General features: G+C 40.2%; 1 protein-coding gene across 1 annotated transcript in view; it reads right to left on the bottom strand.

The window, feature by feature from the left end:
* MYO3A (myosin IIIA) overlaps positions 1 to 9115 on the bottom strand; it is a 139791-nt gene extending 130676 nt beyond the window's left edge. Inside the window, exon 1 of the mRNA XM_060782425.2 lies at positions 9054 to 9115. The gene's annotated coding sequence lies outside the window, so the exon portion shown is untranslated. The remainder of the gene's footprint in view (positions 1 to 9053) is intronic.
* Positions 9116 to 15290: the final 6175 nt, after the last annotated feature.

Genomic DNA, 15290 nt, shown 5'->3' with positions numbered 1-15290 from the left:
AGTGCTATAACAGTGTAGTATGATAGGATCCTATTTGTTTACAGCTTTCAAAAGATAAAGATGAAGGAAAGTGAGAAAGCCAGGTTCTCCCCTCTTTTTTCTGGTGCGGCCAAGAAAAGGAAGGTTTAAAATATATCAACTGCAGCTTGCTTTGTCATACAAACCCAGATTAATTCTGGTTCTTAAGGCTGGCATGGTTCAGAGCTATACTATGTATAAATATGTGAGAGGAAGTCATAGGGAGGAGGGAGCAACCTTGGAGATTAGGACATGGAACAATGGCTTCAAACTACAGGAAAGAAGATTCCACCTGAACAACAGGTAGAACTTCCTGACTGTGAAAGCTGTTCAACTGTGGGAATCTCTGCCCCGGAATGTGGTGGAGGCTCCATCTTTGGAAGCTTTTAAACAGAGGCTGGATGGCCATCCGTTGTAAGGGTGCAATTTTCCTGCTTCTTGGCAAGAGGTTGGACTGGATGGCCCACGAGGTCTCTTCCAATATTATGATTCTATGGTTCTATGATTCCATGACCCCTTTATCACAAGTTTTATATCCACAGTTTTATTCACACATGCTCCAAAAATATTTCCCCTTAGAAGCATTTCTGAGCCTCTTCTAGGCCCTCTAATAAAGAATTCATAAGATACTAATAAAACATCAAGTGGAATAATACTTTTCAAGTCATTCAACTTAAAGCAAGCAATGATGAAGCCTAGCTTAAGAAGATTATTACAGATTCAGGATGCCATGGTCTATAGGGGGTTACTGGGAGCCCATTCCTACAACACACAATTGTGACTTAATCAGGGGGAAGTCTACACTGCTTTTGAGTTCCACAATTAATAGTTACAGTAAAGCAACATGAAAGCATCATGGCAAGAAGCTGAAAAAAATCTCTTTCATCCCTTGTGGTTTTCATTTGTCACTGTACACCCTTTCCTGGTAATGGCTTTGAAATACATGGTTATCAAAGAGTTTTTTTTTTATAACCAGAATCTTAGAGATCCAATGTGGTGAAATGGTATGAGTGTTGGTTTCGGTTTGCGTTTTCGGTTGTATTTTATTGTATTTTGTTGTTTGGGCTTGGCCTCATGTAAGCCGCTCCGAGTCCCCATCGGGGAGATGGTGGCAGGGTATAAATAAAGTTTATTACAATTATATTATTATTGGTCCACAAACCTAGAGGCCAGGGTTTGAATCTCTGCAGGGTTATGGAAACCTCTAAGGCAATGGTTCTCAACCTGTGGGTCCCCATGCGTTTTGGCCTACAACTCCCAGAAATCCCAGTCAGTTTAACAACTGTTAGGATTTCTGGGAGTTGAAGGTCAAAACATCTGGGGACCCACAGCAGGCATGTAGCCAGAGGGAGGGGGCTTGAGGGGCTTCAGCCCCCCCCCCCCCAAATTCTCATGGTGGTTCGCGAAAAGGCCTTACTGGTGCATTAATTAAACTGTTATGTTTATTCATATCATGATCCGATCACCATACTCAATATATCCCATATGCATGGGGGTATTGAGGTAATGATACAAAAGGTTTGCTAGGGTAGACCCTATTTTACTCAGACTCAGTCCCCCCCCCCCGAAACCCCCCTGAAAAAAACTCAGCCCCCCCCCCCCAAATCAAAATCCTGGCTACAGGCCTGACCCACAGGTTAAGAACCACTGCTCTAAGAGGAGGGGAAAGACAAACTCCCTCTGAACAAATCTTGCCATGAAAACCCTGCATTAGGTTCACCTTAGGGTCGCTGTAAGTTGGAAAGGACTTTAATGCACGCAACAATAAGAGTGAATTAAGTTAATTGGTCCCATGTGGTAGGTACAAACTTTAGTACATTCTATCTTTGACAAGGAACACAGACACAGCTTTTGTTCATTTACAGGAATGTATAAAAGCAAATGAATAGGAATTTTCTGTAACACAACAGTGTGAAGTTCCTGTGTCTATGTCACATCATGAATAATAAGTATAGGAACAGGTAAGTACACTGGCAAGTCTTTGTATGCTACATCAAATGCCTGGGAACTTCTCAGTTTCACAGTAATGAATAAGCCAAACATTCCTTATTCATGAAGAGAGAATAATTGATTACTAACAGCAGCAGTCTGAGATCTCTTACGTTCCTCTCTCCTTGCTTGTTTCATTCATACACCTCCTGTTTCAGCTGTTCACCTCCCTTTATTCTTCCCATCTTGCTGGCACACCCTTTTTACATTCTGCCTTACTACACAATTGTTGCCATGTGTGAAAAGGTATGCCAGGTTCAGAACTGGCTAATGTTCCTTTCAACAGAGCCAGCCAAATCCCAACTGCATCTTTGAGCAGTGGTGTCACTAAGTGGATGAGGTGTGTGAGAGTGAGACAGAAGGGCACCATCAAAAATGGTGATAATTGCCTGTACAATTTTGGGGTAGTGTTTGAGAAGAATTGTTTAAATAAAAATATCCTGGTAGTTATAACCATATTTTTACAAGTGCAGTTTACAAATACTGTATCAATATACAAGGTTAAAACTCTATGCTAATTTTTATATTTTCTAATATGTACATCTTTGAGTCAGAACTGTCATTTTTATTTATTTACAGTGATGCTTCAGATTATATGGTTTCATCTACATGTGGTGGAGGCTACTTCTTTGGAGGCTTTTAAACAGAGGCTGATGGCTATCTGTTGGGGGTGCCTTGAATACAATATTCCTGCTTCTTGGCAGGGGGTTGGACTAGATGGCCCACAAGGTCTCTTCCAATTCTATTATTCCATGTGTTACAAGCAAAATATTGATTAATGATTTACAAGTAATGTTACTGCAAAATTATTAATAAGGATTCAGTACAGCCAGCTTTTTGGACAGCAATTTTCCCCATAGGAGCTGCCATGGCAGGTGCTCTCTAGGAGTGGGAGCAAAATCCAGATCCACAAAAGTGTGATTACTAATACTGGTCAACCAAAATGTGGACAATGCACCATGCAACAACAACAACAATACTTTATTTGTATTTTGCCCTATCACCCGGGGGACGGGGGGGGGGGGGGGGGGACGGGGACGGGGGACGGGACTCAGGGCGGATTTCAGCATATATACAGACACAGGCAAACATGCCTTGAAACAATGAAACACAAATACACAGACAAAGGCAAAGGCTTTCCCTTTTCATCTCCAGCTCTGGGCGAGATGTTCATCTCCATTTCTAAGTTGAAGAGACGGAGCACCGTTTACCTTCCTACTGAGGTGGCACCTATTGAACTACTCATATTTGCATGTTTTCAAATGGCTAGGTTGGCAGGAGCTGGGGCTAATAGTGGGAGCTCACACAGTCCCACGGATTTGAACTGCCAACCTTCCAGTCAGCAAGTTCAGCTGCTCTATGGTTTAACCCGTTGTGCCACCTCAGCCCCTAGATGTTATAATCTGGCATGATAAAGAAGTCAGTGTAACATCAAAAGTTTGCAGAATTAATTTTCTGCATTTTTGTTTGCCAATAAGGAAACCACTCTTTTGTGGATTTTGGATTTTCTTACATTCCTAGGGAATACTGAGTTTTGGAGGAGCGTTTAGAATTCTCCCATGCACTGCCAATCTACAAACGGTATAATGGTGTAGTGCAAAGTCTTCTCTTTGTGTTAATCTTAGCTTTATAGAAATTAAGATGCAAAAAAATGATGCTTTTCCCAAAATCACTGGATAGAAGTGAGCAGGTTTGATTGCCCGACTGACACAAGGGGTACTCATGGCCATACTTATGATACACCCATTAAGATACATGGGATTCCATTAATTTTAGTGGGTTTTCTCTAAGATTGGTACATCAAAGTCAGATTCCAAACTAATATTTTTTTTTCGTATTCACAATCACTAGCACAGTAATAAATGCATGAGTTGAATCTAAGATTTCTTTTTTAGTTTGGCTTTTTTAAAATAAATTGTATTGTTTTCATCTGCATAGTAGTCTCCAAATTGGTGTGCACCTAGAGGACTTTAAAATACCCAAGAGCAGTTGCCTCTGGAAATATAGGTCTGTAGTACACTTGGCTGTGTCCTATCAATGCATCAGGGAGTGCTTCACAAGAAGAAATTAAACTGAATGTTACACATTAAAATTTATCCTTATCCAAAACGCACTGAAATTAATGTTTATTTCTGGTTCATGCCCCTCAGGGCCAATGGAATCTCCGAGCTTTGTCACACGAGAATGAATGACATAATTAATGAACCATTTTAACAGGCATTTAGAGGGCTATTATTTCATTAATACACTTGGGATTATTGCACATGTGGCAGTTCATGATTGTTGGCAGTGAGGGTGATTGTTCCATAAATCTAGGTATTCAAGCATAAAATCTTGTGACAAATGCTTCTAATATTGATTGAGAAAGTGGCATCATGCAATCTGAATGGCGTAAAATTTAGTACCAGAGAGCCTCACATCCTCAGTCCCAGAAAACCATGGGTTAGGTTTGCCTTAGGGTTCCAATAAATCAGACTTGAAAGTACACAACAACAACACCGCTACCTTCTGTAGATTTCGCATCACCCTCTTCTTATTATTCTGTATAGGTGGAAATGATGAGTATTATCTTGGGTTCATTGGCTGGTAGAGGTGCTCTTATTTTGGAAGACAGTGTTTGTAAAAATTGAATTGATGGCCTGAGACATGTTATAAATACTAAAACCTAAATAGTAGAGAAGTCATCATATACTATGTATGCTAAACAACGTCTGATTTAAACAAAAAACAAAATCTTAAATACCTTGAGTAGATATATGCTATCATACTATGCATGCTCAGAGCCTTGTTACTTTTTTAGACTACAATTTTTAGAAGGCCATGCTAGCTCAGCAAGTGAGAGTCCAAAAGTGGCAGGCTAAAACCCAGAGCCTCAATCCATGGCTGATACCAAATGAGAGACTCTTTCCTGGGCACACAGAAAACTGGGCAACTTGGAAGGCATTGAACAGACTTTGCTCTGACACCACGAGATGCCAACCTTAAAAAATGGGGCAACGAAGTGGAGTCTATGACATGTGAATGTGGAGAAGAACAAACCACAGACCACCTATTACAATGCAGTCTGAGCCCTGCCACATGCACAATGGAGAACCTTCTTATAACAACACCAGAGGCACTCCAAGTGGCTAGCTACTGGTCAAAGGACATTTAATATAATGCCAAGTTTTTAAACTTTGTGTTTTCTCAAACATATCACAACTGTACACTTGGTTTGCTCCTGATATGATAAAAAAATAAATAAATAGTAAAAATGCAAACAACCAGGAACAGTATGTACTGTACTGTTCTTATTATTGGTATTCCAGCACTGGAGCTTCTAGTATGTCTGTTTAATTTCTTGCTCCACTGATTTACAAATGGTGGAAGTAGCAGGGGGGTTGTGATCATCTCTGTGCTAGACTGAGAGAAAGACCCCCTAATCTCTTAACCGCTAGCAGGCAAAAGGCCAGCAGAGACACTTATCGCAAACAGCAGACTGACAATTGAAAACACAGATGATGGCAGATAATGGGAAAGTTGTGAAGCTCGGGGGAAATGGCAAGCTATTGGTGCCTAAATGATTCCCATCACTCTTGGAAGAGTGAAAGCTTTGTGTTTGGGCCTGGGCAATTGGGAAAGTCAACATGGGATCAATCCCCTTCTAGATCTGATTGCTAAGAAAAAGAGATACAATAAACAATGCATTGTGAAACCAAAAAGATTATGATTGCCAATCTGTTTATTCTATTTTCAAAGACTTTATATAAAAACACAAAAATACATATAGTTGCATATAAATATGTATTCCAAAATTTTTATTGAAGTTCATAAAAATGCAAAATATCAGACATTTTGGCAGGAAACACCAGCTACAGTCACCACGTAATACAGATAAGAGCATAAACCCATTGGGGTTGTAAACCTCAGGAAGAATAATACTTAATAAACAACTCTATGCCCAATGGTCAATTAAACACCACTGATTAACAGATAGAACATTTAATATTCGATCTCTGCCTTCTCCTTTCTTTGTCCTTGATGTATTTAAAGAGTGCATTTATGTTGCCCCTCACTCTTCTCTTCACCAAGCTAAACTTTCTCTGTTCCTTCAACCTCTCCTCATATGTCTTGTTCTTCATGCTTCTTATAATCCTCTGAACCTGCTCCAACATGCTATAATATTATTCTTAACACCAGGCACCCAGAACTGAATGCAGTACTCAAGATGAGATCTGGCCAGCACAGAATATAGTGAAACTATTACTTGTCTTGACTTGGAAACTATGGTTCCATTAATACAGGATAAAATCTTCTTTGCTGCAACATAACCCTGCTGGCTCATATTCAACTGTTGATCTATGAACTGCGGTGGTGCAATGGGTTAAACCCTTGTTCCAACTGAACTGCTGACCTGAAGGTTGATGGTTCGAATCTAGGGAGTGGGGTGAGCTCCCATCTGTCAGCTCCAGCTTCCTATGTGGAGACATGAGAGAAGCCTTCTGGGTATCCCCTGGCCAACATCCCTACAGTTGACCAGTTCTCTCACACCGGAAGTGACTTGCAGTTTCTCAAGTCGCTTCTGACATGAAAAAACCCTGAACTATTATATCTATATTTTCCAAATCATTAGCAGATGTATGAAAAAAGACAATGACTTCATGGTACACTATATACAGTATATATTCATACAAGAGTCCTCACTACTGCACAAATACAAAAAGGAATCTCTCGCAGAGATTTTTGAGTCCTGAGAAATTTTGTGAGCAGATTTATTGGTTTCACACATCAGTGTTAGCAAACTACTGCAAGGATCTCAAAGCCCTGTCATTTTGAGCAACTTTCTGAATCCTATCACATTATGTCCCATTTCCACAACTATGTTTTAAACCTGAGGATTTAATATCACAAGGTACTGCATCAGAAGGGTAGACATATCCCTTCTTCCCCTCCTTCTTCATTCCTTTTGATGCAAAATCTGTTTGGAATATATATCCTATATACTTCTCATATAACTTCCAACAAAAGCTTATAGGTTTCTCCAATGATAGCTGTTAATGGGCCATCGCAGATATAAATACCACATTTAAAATTTCCCAATTTTCAAGCATAACTTCAAGTACAGAGTTTTTCAGTGGAACCAGTTCACCCATTCTACTTCTAGACAACAAGTGTAATGTAATCTAATCCACTGAAACAAAGTTATGATGACAGTGCCCATGTGAGCCAGGACACAACTAGTGTGCATTGTGTATATTTGAATACAACTAAGTGCAAAAACAAAACATTTCAATGAAAGAAGCAGCCCTTGAGAGTTTGTTTTCTGGCCACGATGAATTTGGCCCAGTAGGGGGCAATCCTGCCAAAGAACTTTATCAACATTTCATTTCACTTCATTTCTTCCCAAGTCCATTGCAAAACATACCTTTGAAACCAGCAGAACAGTCTGAAGATTTTTGCTTAATGGGTTCAATCTTTCATAAGGGAAATTGAAGAACTAAACTACTAGGAGTGTCTCCTAGTGAAAACTCTTGCGTTCCCAACAATGGACACAGACCGGAGAGCAACTGCGACCATAGACTCATTACTGTCAAACTATCCTTGGGTTACCTTTGAGCTCCCAGATTACTGACCTTTTTAGATGGAAAAACCAATAACTACAACTTGTGCACCTGGATGAACAGGACAAGAAGACAGAAAAAACTACTGGGTAAGAGTCTCTTAGTCATTTTCTTCCTTTTGCAGAATCCTTTTGTGCTTTCCAGCTGCAACCACTTTGGTCATCCAGAGTGCATTCAAAGGAAGTGTTAGGTTCCTCAGTAGAAATAATCATTCCTTTGTTGTTTTGTTTTGTTTTCATGCCAGAAGCAACTTGAGAAACTGCAAGTTGCTTCTGGTGTGAGAGAATTGGCCATCTGCAAGGATGTTGCCCAGGGGACGGCTGGATGTTTTGATGTTTTACCATCCTTGTGGGAGGCTTCTCTCATGGGGAGCTGGAGTTGACAGAGGGAGCTCAACCCTCACTCCCCAGATTCAAACTGCTGACCTGCCGGCACAAGGGTTTAACCCATTGCACCACCGGGGGTCCCTATTCTTCTGGTGATTATCTGACCCATTTCTTATGCTACACATCCACATAAATCTGAAATTTCTCAATCCAGCTCTCATTTTTTATCATATGCAAAATATTTATACTGTCTCAGGCTTTCCATAGCAGCTAACAAGAACTACTTGATAGTACAACCCAGTCAGAGACCCAAACATGTACACAAGGAACTAAATGTCTACAGCAAAACATAACGTGATTGATTCTAGATTAATATTATTCCCTGGTAACAACAACATTATTCCCTAGCAACCAGACTAGTGAGAGCCAATGTAGTATAGTTTGGACTACAACTAGAAAATGGTTTCATTTCCAGCTAGGCCACAGTAACCCATGCAACTCCCCAGAAAAATCAATGAGAAGTTCACCCTACGATCACCATAAATTAGGGAAAGAAATCCCAGCTAATTACCATCAAGCACTGTGAAGTATTACGATAGTACACCAGGGATGTGCTGATTTAGGACTTATAGAATGTGCTTTTATCATTTTCAGTAAGAATCCTTAGGTCCATCAACTGAAACTGGGTGCAAAATGATGGCTCAAGGGGTGGAGTCGGTAATTTTTTTTACCTAATAAACCACACACTGGAGACATTTGCTTCTACATTTAAAAACAAACCAATAATTCTGATAAATAAAACTCAAAGGCTAGACAAAAGTAATTCACAAATAGTAAGCTGAAGAAAAAAATCCAAGATGAAGAACACTAAAAGTTAAAGATAAGCACGCAATTAGCTCAAGGCAATGCCTATGCGAGTTGGCTGGCTGATTGTTTAACTGTAATTGTATTTGCTGTTGTTACAATTTTGAGTGCCAATCCTTTGCAAATCACCTAAAGATCTACCTATACATTCCCATCTTAAACTCCACTCTGTTGTTCATTCGTGTTCTGTGGGGTAGAGTTAAAGGGGCTCTACAAAGCAAAAGTAGTGACCATGAAAAAGTCTAGTCATACTTACTGTTGTAGGAAAGGTTATGTTTGTCCCCCAACAGCAATGCAGGAAGATTAGAAAGTGAACATTTTACATTAGCCAAGCTACTTTAGAGAAGAATAGTTGCATTCTCTACACCAGCCAAACATGATTAAAAGAACCACAGATTCCAAGTCTGATGGTTTGATCCTTTCAATCTAAGAAAAGTAACCTAGAGTAGGTGCATGGGAGTCTGCAGGAATTTTCCCACGGTGGTTTTACAAAGCCGAATGGTGGTATGTGCGCATAATCCATGTGCATGGAGTTACAGTGCACCTATCCATTTTCCTTTGTGTGCATATCTGTGTGCACACATGCACCATTTCTTAGAGTCACAGTTAAAGACATCTAAACACCCACAAATCTTGGGAAGCTTTTCCTCAGAAGGATGAATATGATGGTTCATGCAAACCACAAACTTCAGAAAACGTTATGCGAGTCAACATATTTTAAAACACAAAAGCTAAACAAGAAAGAGAGAGAGAGAGACACCAAGGTAAACAAACATATTATGTATGAAAGTGTTGTGTATTGTCTGGCATCATTATGGTTATTCAAACTTCACATGACTTATTGGGAAAGCCCCAAATACTCTGGAATGTTTTGACTTTTGAAATGTTGATGAGATAGAGGTAAAGGTAAAGGTTTTCTCCTGACATTAAGTCTAGTCATGTCCAACTCTGGGGGTTGGTGAACATTCTATAAATTATGATTGAACTGTACATTTTATTATGATAGGCAAGAGACAAAGCTCTGATAGAGCTAGAATGCAGGTCTGCTGTTCTTATTGATCTAGTTCAGTGGTTCCCAACCTGTGGTCCATGGACCACCAGTAGTCCCCAAGAAATAAAATATGGTCCACGGCCTCACTGTTACTACACTGTTGTAACGAGAGTAACTGTTCTTGTGAAAATTTCTTATAGTGCCGAGGCAATAGGGATGTCGGGAGGGGAGAGACTGACTATCTATGCAAGGTTTGAAAACAAGCTTCCTGACTGATGCTTCTCCTCCTCCCTCCCTCTCCTTGAGTGCCTTGGTGTCTTTAGGCCTTTTCCTGGGGTTATTTGGGATGCTGATTCAGAAAATTGCATTGAATAGACCACACCAGCTCTAGATTATTAAATACGGTTTTCTGTGGGTGAGCGGATGGCAACTACTGGATGACATATGTTCTGTGACAGAAACTAGAGCTGATGTGGTCTATCCAATGCAATTCTCTGAATCAGCACCCCAAATAACCAAAACTAATCTAAAGTTGACCAAAAACTGATTAATAACCCCTTTGGTACTAATGTTGGAGAGTGGTCCCTGGTCAAGTGATCCCTGGTCAAAAAAAGGTTGGGAACCACTGATCTAGTTTCTTGGCCACTAGCTATGCTGAGATATATTTAAGATATATCCTATATATCTAAGACATATCCTCACTGCACAACTATAGTGCAGTCTTGGCTTCATCCTGTGAGAGGTTGATGAGGGACTGAGAATTCTCTATCATACTCTTTGAAAGTACTGTATGATGGTTCTCTTAAGCATACCAATCTTTTGAGAACACTTCATATCCATTCTTAAGATGCCACTCTCCCACTGCCAAATGGTAATGCTGGTCCAGCAATTTAATCTGTTTTAGGGATGGATGAAAATGTCTGTTTAGTTTTCTCCAGTATTATGCAATCCTTAAGCTCCTACTGTAATATTTATGAAGAAACATGTACATTTTGGTCAGTTATTATATTTAATAATTGAAGGAACAGAACTCTTACTCATCCTTTGTCTATTTGAAGGAACAGTTGAAAAGAAACCAAAAATCAGTACTGCTGCTTTCATCCCAGATGACTATAAACAAACAAACAAACAAACAACACCCTGACTTTGTATTCATGAGAATGCAGCAACAGGACAAACCAGAAAGAGAGAAAGTGAGAAAGAAAATACGTTGATGCCAGTGAAACAGACCTAGAAGATTGTTGACTTTGACAAACTTTATCACGCCAGGCTGTCTGCATCATAAAATGTGAAAAATGAAGAAATAAAATAGTCAGACAACAAGACCCTAGAAATCATTTATCACTGATAAGAGACATAAAACCAGAAGACAAATATGAAGGCTTCACAATAATGATTTCCTGCTTCTTTATCAATGTAGCCCACTCATAACTTAGAGAAATATACTGTGCTTAAAAAGAAGCATCACAAGAGCAAGGTAGAATTCATGTGCTATGACATTTGAAACTGTAATCGTGATTGCCGTACAGAAATGAAAACATTTTGATCAAATTGGTAAGCCTTGTGGAAGTTACTCTGGAGGATACTAGGAGTTGGAGTAAAAAGGTAGTCTTTTCAGACTCTGCAACTGGAATACGTCTAATTCATCCCTGCATTTAAACAACTATACCTGTAGGCTTCATCCCTGTTTCACCAGGCTGGTTCATTCTCATAATGACTACAGAAAAAGGAAGTGTAACTAGCAACCATCTCAATAAGGTTAGCCTTAGAACAATACAAAGTGAGATGGTTTCCTTATGTGGCATTTGCTTGAGGGGGCTGTGCTACTTTATCATAGATGTTTGTGACATGCAACCTGTTTGACACCAGTGAGTTTATTCACTGACTGAGATGTGATGAAGACCCTCTCCTCTTGCAATTGGTGAAGTTAGGTTTCAATCGCCAGTCCATCTAACGTCTGTCGGTGGAATGAGGAAGAGATACCACAGTTAGCAAGATATTGTGGGCCAACTCACTATAGCAAAATGCCAAGAGGCAGGTAGCCTGATTTCCTTTTTAGCCATGGAGGTGAGAATGCCTTTGTGGTTTGCATGGAAACACCAGCTCCATTAGTGTTAAATTAAGCAAGGTGGCAATCACCTCAGGTAGCAGTAGATGCTCAGCACAAACATTCTGGCTCTTTCTTCCTTAATGTTATGGGCACTACTCCTGGTTGGAGAACAGAACAAGGTACAAAACACAACCCATTCTAAATCCCCATAACTAGCTATGTCTACTGGTGGGGGATACTGTCCTTGTTATCAGTGTTGAAGAAAAATTCAGCTGTGAATGGGATGGGAAATCAATTCAGGATTTCACTATGAACACTGAAAGAGCTGACCAAGGGATTGAACCTATTTGGGTGCTAATGTTCACCATCTTGAGAATCCCTCGTCTTTCGACTACATTTCTGTATGTGGAACAGGAGGGAGGGTATGCCAACTTTGTCACAGATAACAAAAGGTTTTGTGCTGGTGCTGAAAGAATAGCAATACAGTTCTGGACAGAAAGGAGAGGAGTTCTAAGAAGCATTTACCAGAAAGGGTATTTTGTAGCTGGGAAGGAATATTGTTCCATCCTTCAGGGTTAGCACCTAACTTTAGCATTTGAAGTAAACGGCATTTGAACCTCACCTACTGAAAGAAACCACATGTTTCTGCTATGCTAGGCTATGCTTTGTTATATTCATTGTACACCAGATGGGCCAGCTGGATCCTTTGGGAAGTCTTTTCCAAAACAGCAACCTCCAACTGCTACCATCCACGGGCTATGCTAGCTGGGCTGATGGGAGCAACAGTCCAAAAATCCAGGGGATACCACACTGGCGAAGACTACCTCAAGAGATTATTTTGAATTTGAGCTTGGTATGATCGAAGAGGTCATTTCTCCTTCACTGCTAAATCTTAAGAGAACGGCCATATTGGAATTTAACCAGGTCCTTCTTTAACTAGGGAACCTCCAGATCCACAAAGACAATAAAGCAGCCATGTTGTACATTTTATTTTAGCAGGACAGCACAATTAGATATAAAAGAAAATGTGCAACAAGAGTGGGACCTTTCCATTCGACAGTCTCAGCAGAACACAGAACTCTTTCATTAAGGAGGAGCCCTTGAGTATGTAAATAGAAGCTTGAAACTGTTTATATGAGAAGGTGGAATTGCAAGCGCTTTAAATGGCAGTGTGCTGTTTCAAGGGAATAATCTTGCTTTTGTTCTCACTTCAACATGAATGTTATGCAAATGATGCTCATTTGTAATAAGGTGGTGTATTGCAAGGATCTTGCTTACATTAGCAACCTCTGGGAATGTTTTGATTGTGTATTTTTGCATAGTAGGAGGCTGGGTTGGATTGGATGGTCCTAATGGTCTCTTTCAACTCTACGATTCTATGTTCAAAAGGTTGTGGTTCCTTGGCTTTTTGAATTCTGGATCCACTACATCATTGGTAGGTATTTGCAGAATGCAGCCCAAATACATTTGTTTCAGCCACAAGGCACTTGTCTAACAGGCACTCTAGAGGCAATACTCTCCATTTCTCAGCCTTTTTCTGTTGGAGGCCTTGTACCTGACAGTAGATACTTCAAAATCCAGTTTAAAAACTACTTGTATCTTTATAATGTAGGCTCATAAAACCCAAGAGAATTGTAAACTTGCACTTTTACATGAAAAACAGTGATGCCCAAGTAATTGCTTTATTATTTTGCCCAAGGCACTTATTCTGTAGGACCCGATGCATTATCATAGTCAAGAATGCAATAATTTGTAATTTGTAAATCATTTTGCTGTGATGCCCAATTTGCATTAAAGGCTTTTTGCAAATTGCATTTTCTCATTCAAAAAGAGCTAGTAATGTCCTCCAGGTACCATCTTACTGGAGTTCAACTCACAAGAGATTTCTTTGTCATCATGATTACTTCGGGAACACGTTGGGGGAAACGAGACCTAGAAATGTCAGCTATGTATGGAGACTTTTACATTCAGAGTCCTCTCTTGCTAATAGATGGCATCTACTTTGATTCCAGGGCAAGTACAGGGTCATTTATGGCCTCTAGCATTTTATAAACAGACCTAAACACTAAAAATAACCCATATTTGTTATGCTGCAGCAATAGTTAGAATTCCCCTTAAACTGAATGAAATTGGCCACAGGTTCCTCTCCATTCTTTCAGTATGGCTAACACAGCAGTGCTTTTATGCAGAAAACATTACATGCTTATTGATTATGTTGTTAATTATTAATGTGGGATTTAATAGTTGTTTTAGGCATTTTATATGTGCTAATTTCACCAGCAAGCTAATATTTTGAATTTAATGTTATCTAATCATGGTAATGCTGTCCCCGGTGGCGCAGTGGGTTAAACCGCTGAGCTGCTGAACTTGCTGACTGAAAGAGTAGGATATTTATTTGTTGCGTCAGAGCAACCAATCCATTATATTACATTTCTAACAGAACAAAGCAAACAAACAGATAAAATTCAAAACTTGTGAGTTTGGTAGTTGGTTAAATGTCCTTTGACCAGTATCTGGCCACTTGGAGTGCTTCCGGTGTTGCTGCAAGAAGGTCCTCCATTGTGCATGTAGCAGGGCTCAGGTTGCATTGCAGCAAGTGGTAAGTGGTTTGCTCTTCTCCACACTCGCATGTCGAGGATTCCACTTTGTAGCCCCATTTCTGAAGGTTGGCTCTGCATCTCGTGGTGCCAGAGTGCAGTCTGTTCAGTGCCTTCCAGGTCACCCAGTCCTCTGTGTGCCCAGGAGGGAGTCTCTCATTGGGCATCAGCCATTGGTTGAGGTTCTGGGTTTGAGCCTGCCACTTTTGGACTCTCACTTGCTGAGGTGTTCCAGCAAGTGTCTCTGTAGATCTTAGAAAACTATTTCTAGATTTAAGTCGTTGACATGCTGGCTGATACCCAAACAGGGGATGAGCTGGAGATGTCTCTGCCTTGGTCCTTTCACTATTGGCTTCTACTTCCCGGCGGATGTCAGGTGGTGCAAGAGCAGGATGAGTTCTCGCTATTAGCCCCAGCTTCTGCCAACATAGCAGTTCAAAAACATGCAAATGTGAGTAGATTAATAGGTATCACTTCAGCAGGAAGGTAATGGCGCTCCATGCAGTCATGCCAGCTACAATACTCTCCATTTCTCAACCTTTTCCTGTTGGAGGCATCTATGGACAACACTGTCTCTTTGACTTAGAAATGGAGATGAGCAACAACCTTCAGAGTTTGATGCAACTAGGCTTTACCTTTACTAATCACAGCAATATAATCTGACATCTTTCAGAGTTGTTACTTTTACAGCTGGATCCCAAAGAGACTGGGAGTCCAAAGACAACTGCCACATTTTGAATGATCTTGACACATTTATTTACTCCTTAGTAAACTGCACTTTGGAAACAGAAGATAAAGAAGCTCCACCCACTACAGCAATAAAACCAGAAGCAGATTTTGGCACAGACCATGAGC

The sequence above is a fragment of the Anolis sagrei genome, chromosome 6 (genome assembly GCF_037176765.1).
Source record: "Anolis sagrei isolate rAnoSag1 chromosome 6, rAnoSag1.mat, whole genome shotgun sequence".
Taxonomy (NCBI): Eukaryota; Metazoa; Chordata; class Lepidosauria; order Squamata; family Dactyloidae; genus Anolis; species Anolis sagrei.
This window is presented reverse-complemented; position numbering and strand designations above follow the sequence as displayed.